The sequence below is a fragment of the Nicotiana tomentosiformis genome, chromosome 2, assembly GCF_000390325.3.
Source record: "Nicotiana tomentosiformis chromosome 2, ASM39032v3, whole genome shotgun sequence".
Classification (NCBI taxonomy): Eukaryota; Viridiplantae; Streptophyta; class Magnoliopsida; order Solanales; family Solanaceae; genus Nicotiana; species Nicotiana tomentosiformis.
In genome coordinates, this window is record NC_090813.1 from 60,489,307 (window position 1) to 60,504,165 (window position 14,859).

The 14,859-nt window shown below is 39.6% G+C and overlaps 1 long non-coding RNA gene across 1 annotated transcript; it reads right to left on the reverse strand.

Annotated features, from left to right (window-relative positions):
• Positions 1-12,065: 12,065 nt before the first annotated feature.
• Positions 12,066-13,028, reverse strand: LOC117276933 (uncharacterized). The gene is made up of 2 exons (XR_004507192.2): positions 12,951-13,028; positions 12,066-12,776 (listed from the first exon to the last, which is right to left on the reverse strand). It is a non-coding gene; the product is annotated as an uncharacterized lncRNA (long non-coding RNA).
• Between the last annotated feature and the right edge of the window lie 1,831 nt (positions 13,029-14,859).

Consider the following 14,859-nt stretch of genomic DNA (forward strand, 5'->3'; position numbering starts at 1 on the left):
TTTCACTGATAGGAAAAGCAAATATGCGCCACGCCGCCTCAGGTAGTGTCACCCACCTAGCAGATTGGTATTTCTTTATTTCATCTACTTCTATATTCATATCATTAGGATGTATATGAAATGTAATTTTATCATGTCCTATACAAATATATTTATAAATGTACTTAACAACTTTAATATCATAGCAAATCTCCACATTTATGTGGCAATTAAATTTACTAAGTAAGAATGGATTGTAGGAAGCAACCCATGAATTATCAAAAAGTTATCCTCTAATTTCAACACATTTTTCTGTATTTCGTCTTCTATAAATAGGGTATGAATTTTTTCCTTTAGTTGTCTGTTCAGCAAACTCTTTTGGAAACTTGAATTTACAATGACCGTTTTTTTCTTCATACAGGGACTTGTTGGATTTAACTGACCGCAAGGACCATGTAGCATGTGTTATGTAATGAGCTTAAATAAATCAGAGTTTCTTTTAGGATCCGGTAATTCAGCACAAACAAATTTATCATGTGCCTCAGGAGTAAGTAGTTTGTATTTTTCATCGAGTATAATAAGAAAATGAGCATGCGGAAGTCCCCATTTTTGGAATTCTACTGTGTACATAAATGCTGCAACTTTACCAAATATTTATCTTTTTAGTATATCCTTTTTAAGATCTTCTAGTTTTGCTCGAAATATTCGGCTAACTAAATCGGATCTATTTTGGGCCTCATCTTTCGACAACAAGTTTTCTTGAATTTCAAGCCAAGAAGGGTTGCATGTCATAGTTAGAAATATATCGGGTATTTCAAAACGTTGCACTAATGCAATAGTATCCATATATCGGCGGCGCATATCTCTTGGTCCTCATGTGAAGCTAAGTGGAAGTATTCTGTTTTTACCTACCTGTGAGCCTTCTCTCTCACCGCGGCGTAAAAGATCTAAAAGTCCCGCTAACACGTCCATCCTGAATAAATCTTGATTGAAAAAAGCAAAATCCAATCTTTGAGTTTCAACTTTTATCCATTCGTCTACAACATATTGTTGTAATAATCTTCCTGAATGTAAGATAATATTTTCATCATCTCTAATTTGGAGTTGATAACAATAGTATTCACGACAAGATACGGTATCTCTTTTTCTTTTGCACTTTTTCATTACTTCAACTTCCATGTCAAGGAATCCATCATTTGAAGTCATATTGGTTACACGTGGTAATTGTTCGTATTGATAATATGGATGTGTTCTAGAAGGGGTAGCTGAAGGCTTAAGTTTTTGAATACCACAATGCCAACCATTTTGAACGTAAGGGAACAGTAATGGATATTGCAATGGGTCATAACATCTGTAATAATAGTTTACCAGCTGGCTTTTATCACTTTTTGTATATATTCGGATATGTGGTATAGGGATACAATTATTAGTATCTTCTTCTACCCATATGTCACGACCCTAAACTCAAACCTGTCGTGATGGCGCCTATCGATGGTACTAGGCCAGCCGACTCCCACAATACTACAACAATTCATTTAAAGATATGCCAAAGGTGTCATGTATAGCAAAATTTCATAAAAGAAACAAAGGTTGAACTCAAAAAATAGAAATGTGGAATGAAAAGTCCCAAACATCGAGGTGTTACTGAGTCATGAGCAACTACTAAAAATTGGTCCGACCACAATAAGACTAACATAGTCTGGGAAAAAAAATCTAAAATACAACTAAGGGGAAGACAAGGAAGAAGAAAAACAGGGCAGCGATCGCCAGGCAGCTACCTTGCTATCTCCGATGATCCGCTACTGAATATATCGACAATCGCTACCGTGTCCAGAAATGCCTGGATCTGCACACAAGGTGCAGGGAGTAACGTGAGAACACCAACTCAGTAAGCAACAGCAATAAATAAAGGCTGAGAAGTAGTGACGAGCTAGATACAAGTATAGTTCATATCACAAAAATTCCGTAAAGTACATCATGATTAAAAAAACCCAGTGTTTATGTCAAATCAGCTTGTTTAAATCCAGTTCAGGTAAAACCAATAAAAATATCTTTCAACAGTTCTCAAACAAGGACTCAAAGCAGCTATGAGCACACCGGATGAAATTATATACCGCCCTTTGGGAAAAATATCACTTAGTCCTCCCAATCACTCCAACCTCACAATCACTCATGCCTCCCAATCACTCAGCACTCGGCACTCGTACTAAGTAGGTGCCTGCGCTCACTGGGGTATGTACAGACTCCGGAGGGGCTCCTACATCCCAAGCGCTATAATCTGTATGGACAACTCACGTACTGCACGGACAACTCACGTACTATAATATCATATCAGAATCTGCACGGACAACTCACATGTTGCACGGACAACTCACATGCTATAATATCATATCAGAATCCGCACGGACAACTCACGTGCCAAGGTACAATACCTCACAAACAGGCCCTCGGTCTCACTCAGTCATAAACCTCTCTAGTCTCTCGGGCTCTCAGAAATCAAAGAAATCAGCCCAAACAACATTAACATGATGCAACAAATAGAATAACAGAGACTGAGCTATGATGTAAGAATGCATGAACATGACTGAGTACGAGATATCAACTAAAGCAGTGAGAGGACAGCAGGAAACGACCTCTAAGGGTCCAAACAATGCTGGCATAAGGCCTAGACATGGTATCTAGCATGATTTACAGTAAATCTTTCGAAAGCACATAAAGAGCATATAGCTACAATAGCCTGTTCAACTTTACAGTTGCTATGGGACGGACCAAGTCACAAATCCCCAATGGCGCATGCCCACACGCCCGTCACCTAGCATGTGCGTTACCTCCAAATAGTCACATGACACAAAATTCGGGGTTTTATACCCTCAGGACTAGATTTACAATCGTTACTTACCTCAATCTGAGCAAATCTCTACTCTGCAATGCCTTTGCCTCTCTAATTGGCCTCCGAGCATCCCGAATCTAGCCATAAGCAGTACAATACCATTAATATATGCTAAAGGAATCAATTCCACAAGAAAACTACTAAATTAGACTCAAAATCTGAAATCGACTCAAATCCGACCCCCGGGCCCATGTCTTGAAATCCGTCAAAAGTCACAAAACCCGAAAGCCCATTCACTCACGAGTCTAACCATATGAAATTCATCAAAATCCGACATCATTTGGTCCCTCAAATTACACTCTCCAAAATCCCAAGCCCTAACCCCCAATTTTCACTTCAATCCCCACTAATTAGATGAGAAATCAACGGGAAAGCACCATAGCTAGGAGTATTAGAGCTCAAGCAACTTACCTCTATGAAAAGCTCTTGAATCCCCTTCAAAAATCACTCCAAAATCTCCAAGGTCCGAATTGAAAATGGTGGAAATGAACAAAAATTCGCGAAGTCTTCTATCTATAGGTTCTGCCTAGGTTTTTGCACCTATGGCTCAAAATGCGCACCTGCAGAGTCACTTTTGCGCACAAATCTCCACATCTGCGGAAAATCACTTAAGTGCCCATCTCCACACCTGCGCTCCCTATCCGCTTATGTGACCTCGCAGGTGCGGAAAAGAATTTGCACCTGCGGCCACTGCCAGCCCTCCTCATTGCCGCATCTGCGACTCATCCTCGCATCTGCGTGCTCGCAGATGCGACCACTTCTACGCACCTGCGGTTCCAGCCCAGGTCCTCCATGTCCGTATCTGCGGCTTACCAAGCACACCAGCAACCTCGCACCTGCATCACCCCCTCCGCAGGTGCGGAAATACCAGTAGCAGCAGCTTCAGCTGCATTTTTCCAACTTCAAATAATCCGTTAACCACCCGGAATCACCCCGAGCCCCTTGGGACCTCAACCAACCATACCAATAAGTCATATAACAACATACAAACTTAGTCGAGCCTTCAAATCACTCAAAACAACATCAAAATACCAAATTACCCTCAGATTTAAGCCTAAGAACTTCTAAACTTCTGAATTCTACAAACGGCGCCGAAACCTACCAAACCATGTCCGAATGACCTCAAATATTACACACACGTTATAAATGACACCACGAACCTACTTCAATTTCTGGAAATCCATTCCGTCCCCGATATTAAATTTTCCATTGCCGACCGAAATCGCCAAATTTTTAACTTTCGCCAATTCAAGCCTAATCCCACTATGGACCTCCAAATCACATTCCGGACGCGTTCCCAAGTCCAAAATCACCTAACAAAGCTAATGGAACCATCAGAATTAAATTTCGAAATCGTTTACACATAAGTCAATATCCGGTTGACTTTTCTAACTTAAGCTTCTAAATAAAAGACTAAGTGTCTCAATCCACTCCGAAATTACTCCGGACCCGAACCAACTAACCCGTTATATTATAACATAGCTGAAAAGCACAAAAAGAAGCAGAAATGGGAGAAACGGGGATATAACTCTCAAAACGACCGGCCGGGTCGTTACATCCTCCCCCACTTAAACATACGTTCCTCGAATGTGCCATGAGTTGTTTCTAGGCCATCAAATCACTATTCCATCTTACCATGCACGTACCCGTGGGTGATCTCACGTCACCCTATTCTATATAGGCCTGACCACACAACATAACTGAAAAGCATTAATTTAACCTTAGCCCAAAAACCTTGGAGCCAAATTTCTAACATCCAGAATTCTTTTCAAGACCCGAATCTCACATCCACACACTGTATAAGACTGAACGAGCTGCATGCATGCATCGAGCCATAACTATAACCACGGATATAATCAACTAATATTTTACACAACTCGCATGCTCGTGGCACCATTCCTGATCGCAGAAACTACTCCAAAACCAACCAAGTACTAGTATTAAACCCCATATCGAATCAAACATCACCCCAAAACTTTGTACATTGTCGATAATAAAAGAAACACGCAGAATCTCGTAATCTATTTATCAGATCAGCACGTCATAGAGCTCTCTCTCGCCCCACGCAAAACCATAATCCCTTTCTTAGACGACTTTCAATGTCATCTTCCCAAATATACCGTAATCAAATCTGATAGTACCCATTCTGGGTCCAATGATCTTATATTATTAAACATAACTATCCCATAAACATGCCATACCAATATAATTCAGAGCCACAAACCGTGCAATCCGTGCGCCAATACGCAACAATTCAAATGTATTTAGTCATGGAAAATGACTCAAATAAGTGTACTGCCCCCGCCAGATTAACAAATACCGCCACAAAGAAATGTTGTAAATTCATCACACACCGAAGAACCATCACACGATTCTAACGCAAGATTCATACCTTAACATAACTCTGCTGCAATGTGTGCCCCTATCCAAATGCTGGCCCATATTATCTACCTCGAGCCACCTTGCTCAAAATTAATTACGACGGAGAGGTAAATGACAAAAATGCCACACAAAACCTGAAAGAACATAACCAATACGCAATTGATCATGCAATACCCAAATACTCATCTCGCTCAAATTCTGCCATAAGGCCCCCAATAGATCTACACCATGTGTGCATATAACTAATGGAACACAACTTCTCGTAGCATAGAAGAGTAACTCACAGATAATTTCAGACCACAAATAAGTTCAACATCAACCGAATGGCATATCACTTGACAATAGCAGTATGGAGACAACCTGTCAGACTTGGTGTAGAATACACATCCTAATTGGGCCTACCAATGGACCCCAAATCAACTCTGGTCACCCACAAATAGATAAATAATCCTCCAAAAGTCAACAATGACTGAATCATAACACATACTAACATCTGGCTAGCTTCGGCCATGACTTTACAGTCCATAACCATGAAACAATCTGCTCCTGAGGACTTCCAGTCTCCACATCCATAGAACACACGAATCACCATATCTGATCCCAAATCCACTGCCAAATGTCTAACACATCTATCATACACGATCATCCCACGAGAAATACTTCCATAATTCTCCCGTGCCATATAGCAAAATTTGAATATCAGCAGTCGACCAACCAGGAGAGTGCCGCAATACAAATGAAGAATCGATGAATCAAAACACATTGCCCCTTCTAAAATGTATACTCTCATCAGGCCATACAGATTAATAATATCATTTACCTAGTCATTTGAAACCGTCCATGTTGCCTACGAATCTATGTCCTTCCCTTCAAAACTGAACTGCGACCTTGCACCTGCAAATCTCAATCCCACACAATACACTATGTCTAGCATGCCATCCTGTGAAGAGTACAAGAATCTCATAATCACTCTGAGTCACAAGCAGAATACATACCCGATCAATCAGAAACCTTTCATTTGATCTCCTCCCAGAGAAAATCCCAATACGCAACATATTCCTCACGCCGGCAGGAAGTATACTCCTCGAACTGTGGTAAAAACCATTAAGAACTCATCGAAACCCATTTGCACACAACCAAGCTATTAGAACCGAATCTCTCAAACTCAACCCAGCCACGCAGGTCGCCAAATCCAAAAGTATTGCCACAAAGCACCTGTAGAAAACCACCATATCATAAGCACCCAAAAGAACTGATCATATCTATTACCATATTGTTTTATTTCTCCGAGTCCCTTCCGAATTTGTCTTCAGATTGATACTTCTCCTTGCTAAATCGCCACGATCTTTAGCCACAACTCACCCCACAAACCTTAGCATAGAACCACAGCGCCCTACGGCCCTTAAGCAATTGTATTCTTCTTAAGAACCTTTATAAATACCCCGACTGTAACACTCACTCTGAAAATACCTTTTGTGGATTTAAAATTGTTCTTCTTGCCTTCCTTATACTAAAGTGTAGAATCCATAGTCATACAGAATTTTCGTAAGTCCAGGCACCATCAAATGCAAATCTCAGATTTTATCCATGTACAAGTCCGGAGAAGTTCTCAATTGCTATATATAAATCTTGAACCCATTAGAACCTTCTAGAGAGTCCTCCACTCTGCTCAAATCTAAATTGCACCGCTCGAACGGGCCGAAAGACACATGCTCCCTTAGCTTGACCACACTTAAAGAAGTAACCCTACCTTAACGTCACCAATAAAATTCATACTTCGTGCGTACTACATCCAACAATAACAACTCGATCATCCCATGATTTTCATATACTCATAAAGTGCAATATAACCTGCATTCAGGAATTTCTTTACTCGAGTCATCCTCGATCTCAACCTCTGCAAGCTATAACTAATCCACAAGTATGCCTCGTGCCAAAATTAAAATTTAACACATAACCATAAAATCAAATCGTCAATAGCAAGCTCCCCCACTTAGCTTTAAGCTGCAATTATATAAAATTAGAACCCGCAAGGATTTCTCCTTCTCAATTACCGAGATCTCGCACTGTTAACCCGCCCGACTTCTCGAAGTCTTTTGTTAAGCTTTTCATGAACATTCCGAATCACCAGCCATAGTCATACACTCGACCTCTTACCGGGTAGCAAGTAATATTCCTCGCAAAAGCTTCATCAATATCACGCCACCGCTAACCCACCTGTGGAATTCCTTACCGACATATACTAACGACACTACACTGGGTTCAATGACCACGTAATCAGTAAATTCTCCTGAGCTCATGCTCTCCACCATTAGTATAAGTCTGCACTTTCCCTTTTGACGTCAACTGAAAGTTCAACAATATCTTTCGAACTCAAGTCGTATTGCGCCTGAAACGATAATCAGATCTTCACATCCCTCTTCACTTCAAACAAACTCCTTTCTGCCATATCCAATCTTTCTTCGTACATTAACCATCACTCCAAATAAAGTCTGTATGCCAAATCACATTTTATCATGATTCCAAGTCGTTCTACACTTTCTCAAGGCGCACGACTACCCTACCATTGAATTCATATGCTAATCTGCCACTCTTACTTCGGTTAAATCATCTTCTTTAAGATACTTCTCAACCTCTACTTCTCTTACTTGACCTTCTAGTACTTCAACCACCGCGAAACAATTCCCTCCATGTCTTCCCTCATACTTTGCTGCCCAACTATTACATCAAATCGAAATGTATCTCTGTTGCACCTGATCCAATAAAATGTTACCGACTCTAAATCTCTTCGAAGATCATCTTTCTCGAGACATCAACATCATAAATACCCATTCGCAACTACAATTACTACACAATCACTTACTCTTCTTGAGTCCAAACTCATTGACAAGACATGAGAATTTAATTTGTCCCACAATTTAACAACGTGAAAGATCTTTCAATATGCTCACAACTCGAGACTATACGTCAAATCAAGACAGAAATCGAGTACCCAATAACAAACTCTTAAGTCATAAGCAAACTTTATTCATCACATTCAACCCATCTGAACACATCCTGCAGTCACATCATACTTACCATATAGCCATTCAATCGCTCATCGAGCCACAAATCCTACTCGTGGGGATATTACCGGATATAGGGGTCCATATGTACAAATTCTCACAACCAAAACTACCGAGCCTAAGCTCCGGTCTAACCCCGGCCTCAAGTCCTCCAGACTGGCCCTTCAACAAAACACATACTCGAACCTCGTTCATAGAATCATAAGCCGGCGATGCACAGCTGATACCGAGCGCTCGTACGCGAATACGAAATGCGTGGAAGGAATTCAAAGAGCTATGTTTCAAGCTGAATTAATTTCGCATGATAGAATACAAGAAAGTGAAATTTTTCTAAGGGTTCGGCAGCCTCTGGAATATAAGTACAGATATCTCTGTACCGATCCACAAGACTCTACTAAACCTGCTCATGACTCGTGAGACCTATGTAACCTAGGGCTCTGATACCAACTTGTCACGACCTTAAAGTCAAACCTGCCAGGATGGTGCCTATCGATGGTACTAGGCCAACCGAATCCCAAAACACTACAATAATTCATTCAAAGATATGCCAAAAGGCGTCTTGTATAGCAGAATTTCATAAAAGAAACAAAGGTTGAACTCAAAAAATATAAATACGGAATGAAAGCCCCAAACATCGGGGTGTCACTGATTCATGAGCAATTACTAAAAACTGGCCCGACCACAATAAGACTAACATAGTCTGGGAAAAAAAATCCAAAATACAACTAAGGGGAAGATAAAGAAGAAGAAAAACAAGGTTGCGATTGCCAGGCAGCTACCTTGCTATCTCCGATGATCCGCTACTGAATATATCGACAACCGCTACCATGGCCAAAAATGTCTGGATCTGCACACAAGGTGCATGGAGTAACGTGAGTATACCAACTCAGTAAGTAACAGCAGTAAATAAAGTCTGAGAAGTAGTGACGAGCTAGATGCAAGTATAGTTCATATCACAAAAATTCAGGTAAAGTACAACATGCTTAAAAAAACCCAGTGTTTAAGTCAAATCGACTTGTTCAAATCCAGTTCAGGTAAAACCAATAAAAATATCTTTCAACAGTTCTCAAACAAGGACTCAAAGCAGCTATGATCACACCGGATGAAATCATATACTGCCCCTCAGGCAAAACATCACTCAGTCCTCCCAGTCACTCCAACCTCACAATCACTCATGCCTCCCAATCGCCCATGCCTCCCAATCACTCAACACTAGGCACTCGCACTCAACAGGTACCTGCGCTCACTGGGGGTGTGTACAGACTCCGGAGGGGCTCCTACAGCCCAAGCATTATAATTTGCACGAACAACTCACGTCCTGCAATATCATATCAGAATCTGCACGGACAACTCACGTGCTATAATATCATATCAGAATCCGCACGGACAACTCACGTGCCAAGGTACAATACCTCACAAACATGCCCTCGGCCTCACTCAGTCATAAACCTCTCCAGTCTTTCGGGCTCTCAAAAATCAAAGAAATCAGCCCAAACGACATTAACATGATGCAACAAATAGAATAACAGAGACTGAGCTATGATATAAGAATGCATGAACATGACTGAGTACGGGATATCAACAAAAGCAGTGAGAGGACAGTAAGAAACGACCTCTAAGGGTCCAAACAATACTGGCATAAGGCCTAGACATGGTATCTAGCATGATTTACAGTAAATCTTTCGAAAGCATATAAAGAGCATATAACTACAACATGTTGTTCAACTTTACAGTTGCTATGGGACGGACCTAGTCACAAATCCCCAATGGTGCACGCCCACACGCCTGTCACCTAGTATGTGCGTCACCTCCAAATAGTCACATGACACAAAATTCGGGGTTTCATACCCTCAAGACTAGATTTACTACCGTTACTTACCTCAATCCGAGCAAATCTCTACTCTGCAATGCCCTTGCCTCTCGAATCGGCCTCCGAGCGTCCCGAATCTAGTCATAAGTAGTACAATACCATTAATATATGCTAAAGGAATCAATTCCACAAGAAAATTACTAAATTAGACTCAAAACCCGAAATCAACTCAAATCCGACCCCCCAGGCCCACGCCTCGAAATCCAACAAAAGTCACAAAACCCGAAAGCTCATTCACTCACGAGTCTAACCACATGAAATTCATCAAAATCCGGCATCATTTGGTCCCTCAAATTACACTCTCCAAACTCCTAAGCTCTAACCCCCAATTTTTACTTCAAACCCCACTAATTAGATGAGAAATCAATGGGAAAGCACCATAGATAGGAGTATAGAGCTCAAGCAACTTATCTCTATGAAAATCCTTGAATCCCCTTCAAAAATCACTCCAAAAGCTCTAAGGTCCAACTTGAAAATGGTGGAAATGAACAAAAATTCGCGAAGTCTTCTATCTATATGTTCTGCCCAGGTTTTTGCACCTGCAACTCAAAATGTGCACCTGCGGAGCCGCTTTTGCGCACAAATCTCAGCATCTGCGGAAAATTGCTTAAGTGCCATCTTCGCACCTGTGTTCCCTATCCGCTTCTGCGACCTCGCAGGTGCGGAAATGACCTCGCACCTGCGGCCACTGCCAGCCCTCCTCATTTCCGCATATGCGACTCAGCCTCGCATATGCGTGCTCGCAGATGCGACTACTTCTACGCACCTGCGGTTCTAGCCCGAGTCCTCCATGTCCGCATATGCGGCTTACCAAGCGCACCAGCGACCTCGCACTTGCTGCTCCCCCTCCGCATGTGCGAAAATACCAGTAGCAGCAGCTTCAGCTGCATTTTTCCAACTTCAAACAATCCGTTAATCACCCGGAATCACCCCGAGCCCCTCGGGACCTCAATCAACCATACCAATAAGTCATATAGCAACATACAAACTTAGTTGAGCCTTCGAATCACTCAAAATAATATCAAAACACCAAACCACCCTCGGATTCAAGGCTAAGAACTTCTAAACTTCTAAATTCCACAAATGACGTCGAAACCTACTAAACCATGTCCGAATGACCTCAAATTTTACACACACGTCACAAATGATACCACAAACCTACTCCAATTTTCATAAATCGATTCTGACCCCGATATCAAATTTTTCACTGCCGACCGAAATCGCCAAATTTCCAACTTTCGCCAATTCAAGCATAATCGCGCTACGGACCTCCAAATCATATTAAGGATGCGCTCCTAAGTCCAAAATCACCTAACGAAACTAATGGAATCATCAGAATTAAATTCCGAGATCGTTTACATATAAGTCAACATCTGATTGACTTTTCTAACTTAAGCTTCTAAATAAGAGACTAAGTATCTCAATCCACTCCGGACTCAAACTAACTAATCCGGTATATTATAACATAGCTGAAAAGTACAAAAAGAAGCAGAAATGGGGAAAACGGGACTATAACTCTCGAAACGACCGGCCGGATCGTTATATCATATCTTTGCCACTTCTGACGTAGTTGGTAGATTGTATATTCGTTGATCTTGACCAGCATCACACTTAAGCGCAATGTATAAATCTGATAATTGTGGGATATTTATTAAGAATTTCAAAAATATATAGTAAGGATTGATTTTTAATATTTCCATTAAATGTTTCACAGTACACTCGTTCAATTTATTAGAACATGCCATTCGATTGCTCACTTCATTTTTATTATCATAGAAATATAATTGTAGATTTTTTCCTTTTTCATTACTTGGCATCAAGTCATTTATGAAATGATACATTTGTCCCTGAACTCGAAACGTATAAATACCTTTATTCCTTTTTGCCAGTTCTTTGTCATAGCTTACTCCCAGGGATGTGAATGCAAATATATTATTGTATGTTCTTATGTAGGTTCGAAAATGCTTTGATTCTTCAGTATTTCCTAGATACATATTTCTTAATTCTTGTGGTACTTGATGTGAAATTAGCTTAATAGTGCCTTTGCGATAACAGAATGCCGGTGGTTCGTATTCAAATTTTTTGGTTCCGCAAAATTTGCATTTGGGAACAGTCTTTTACATAACATAATTAGTTGGTGTTTGGATTTTTATTGACTCTTCAGTATATTGTTCATGATTTGTGTTAGATGTAGATCCTAGAATACTACAATAGCAAGTGTAAGTATATAATTTTGATAGTTATAAATGCATATATGTATTTATAATTGCGTATACCATCAAGAAATGATAGTATAGCTCTCTAACATGTTTCATATATTGAATGTCCCACAAAAAGAAGATATTGCTCGCTTGAAATATTAGCACTCATAGAGGATGATGCGTTAGCGGAGCTCTTAATTAGCGAGCAGGCAGGACGTTGTCGGCCGCTTGTTTCAGCTTTATTTGCTCGTGCTCGTGCTAGGAGAGCCTCCTTTTTATCGTCCTACATCATTCTGTATAATTCGCGTCGCCTAGTCTTCTTGTCAGCATGTATTTTTTTGAAGTTTTCAATTTTATGATTTTTACTCGATATTTCACTTGTTTACTTCCTGAATGGGAAATGTCACGTTTATATTTACATTACTGAATGTATAAAAATCCACATCTGGAATAACATAAAAGTTGCACGTAGTATGTATGTATGTATGCATTCATTTTTTAGAAGAACCCACGTAAAAATGTACAATACCTATAAATAAATGATGAGAAATTAGAAAATTTACCTTCTGGTTCAAGTGCTACTGCATAGGAGAAGTAGAAAACAACCATAACGGATCGCAAGAACTGCAATAAAAAAGAGAGTAAATTGTGTCATGTACAACAGAGGCAAAAAAGCAAAGAACAAATAGAGGCCTCATATTAAACTTTGACTTTATCCCCTGCATATGCTTGAAATTGAATTGCATCTACCATAGACTTATCAAAAAAATTTGAAACAAAAAACTATTCATTTTTCTACAAAAACATGCATTAAATTCATCAATGAGAAAGGGACCAATTTCTTCATACTCATTCCTAAGCACTTCTCCTAAAAAATATTTTAGATGATGCTTTTATAAATATTTTATATTCTGATTATTATGCATGTGATGATTGTTGGTTAGTGTGTGGTTTCTTAATGTGAAAATAGGAAAAGTAAAGGGAGAAGGAACAGCTGCACAACAGCTTGACTTAAAAAGAGGGGAGGGATCTAAGAGCTTAAAAGAAGAGCCAAAAAGGGCACTCGGCCTTCTTCTTCCAAAGGAGTCAATCCCAATATCGTCTCATGGTAGCCATAGAAACCACCACATAAAGGTCATTTTGCTTTCTTTCTTCTCTTAACATCTATATACAATAGCTAAAGACAAAGGAATAATACTAATTACTTCTTCTAAAAATCCAGCAAATTGAGCCATTTTTTTCCATTAAAACAACCCTTCAATCACTCCAAAAACGTCGCCCATCAACAACCAAGAACTAGAAATAAATCACCGCTAAACTTGCCCCCAAAATAACCCAAAAACAGCCCAGAAATCCAGCTGAAAGCAGTCGAAAACATCACCAAAATCACTCCAAAAAAGGCTGAAAAATATAGCCAAAAACCAATTTCATCTCCAGCCCAGAAACACCATGAAAACTATCCATAAATACCTGAAAATCCAGTCTAAAATCAACTTGCTTTACCCTTAAACAGACCACCAACCCAGCTTCAAAACAGTCCAAAAAAATGGCAATAAAAAGTAGTTGCCTCATGCGACCAAAAACGCAGTTGTTGTTGTTGTCTTCTTCCTCTAAAAAAATGATCTCAAATAACATGTAAACCAACTGAAAATACAAACCCAACAGTTGGCTTCTATCTCCATTCGAGTTCGTCGATTCCGGTTTAAGGTTCTGATCGGTAAGCTCATTTGAGAGAATTTCCTCCCAATCTCCAAATATTCAATCCAAGGCAATAAAGAACATGATTTCATAGCTTTCAACACCAAATTAAATGAAGGGTGATAATTTTAAATTCTAAATAAATGGCATTCCAATGACAAAAACGTATAAAAACTTAACCACACACTGAAACATAATCGAAAAATCCGTAAAAATCACATAAAAATTAGAACAAAAACTACCTGGAGCTGCCTTGGGTAAAAGAAGAGCAAAAAGAAGGGATGGGGTAAAAACTCTAATTTTGGATGATGAGGTTATTTTAGGGGTTCAGAGAAAATTACCAAATATTAAATTCTTCAAATTCTTTTGGTAAGAAAATGACTAAGATTGTCTCCAACCTAACACTAAATATTACACCAAATCCTATGTTGGTGTAATATTTGGTGTTTTGGTGTTCCAATCCAACACCATTTTTCTCTTTTAATTACTGCACCATTCACTTTTTCTCTTCTTTGATTCCATCATCATGGCCACAATTTCTTTTTTTTTTTTTTTTTTTGCAACTTTTTGGAAGGACAATCTAATCTTAAACTTGATGACTGAGTTATCACAAAGCCGAGTTTAGGTCACTCTGTCTACACATATCAGGTATCTCATTTTTCAAATTTGCTGGTGTTGTGTTTTATTTTTTGGTGCAATTTTTTGCTTTCTAATGCTGTTGCTGCTGTAGTCTTTGTTAATTTTTTAGTTGACTTTATTTCTGATGTCAAAGAA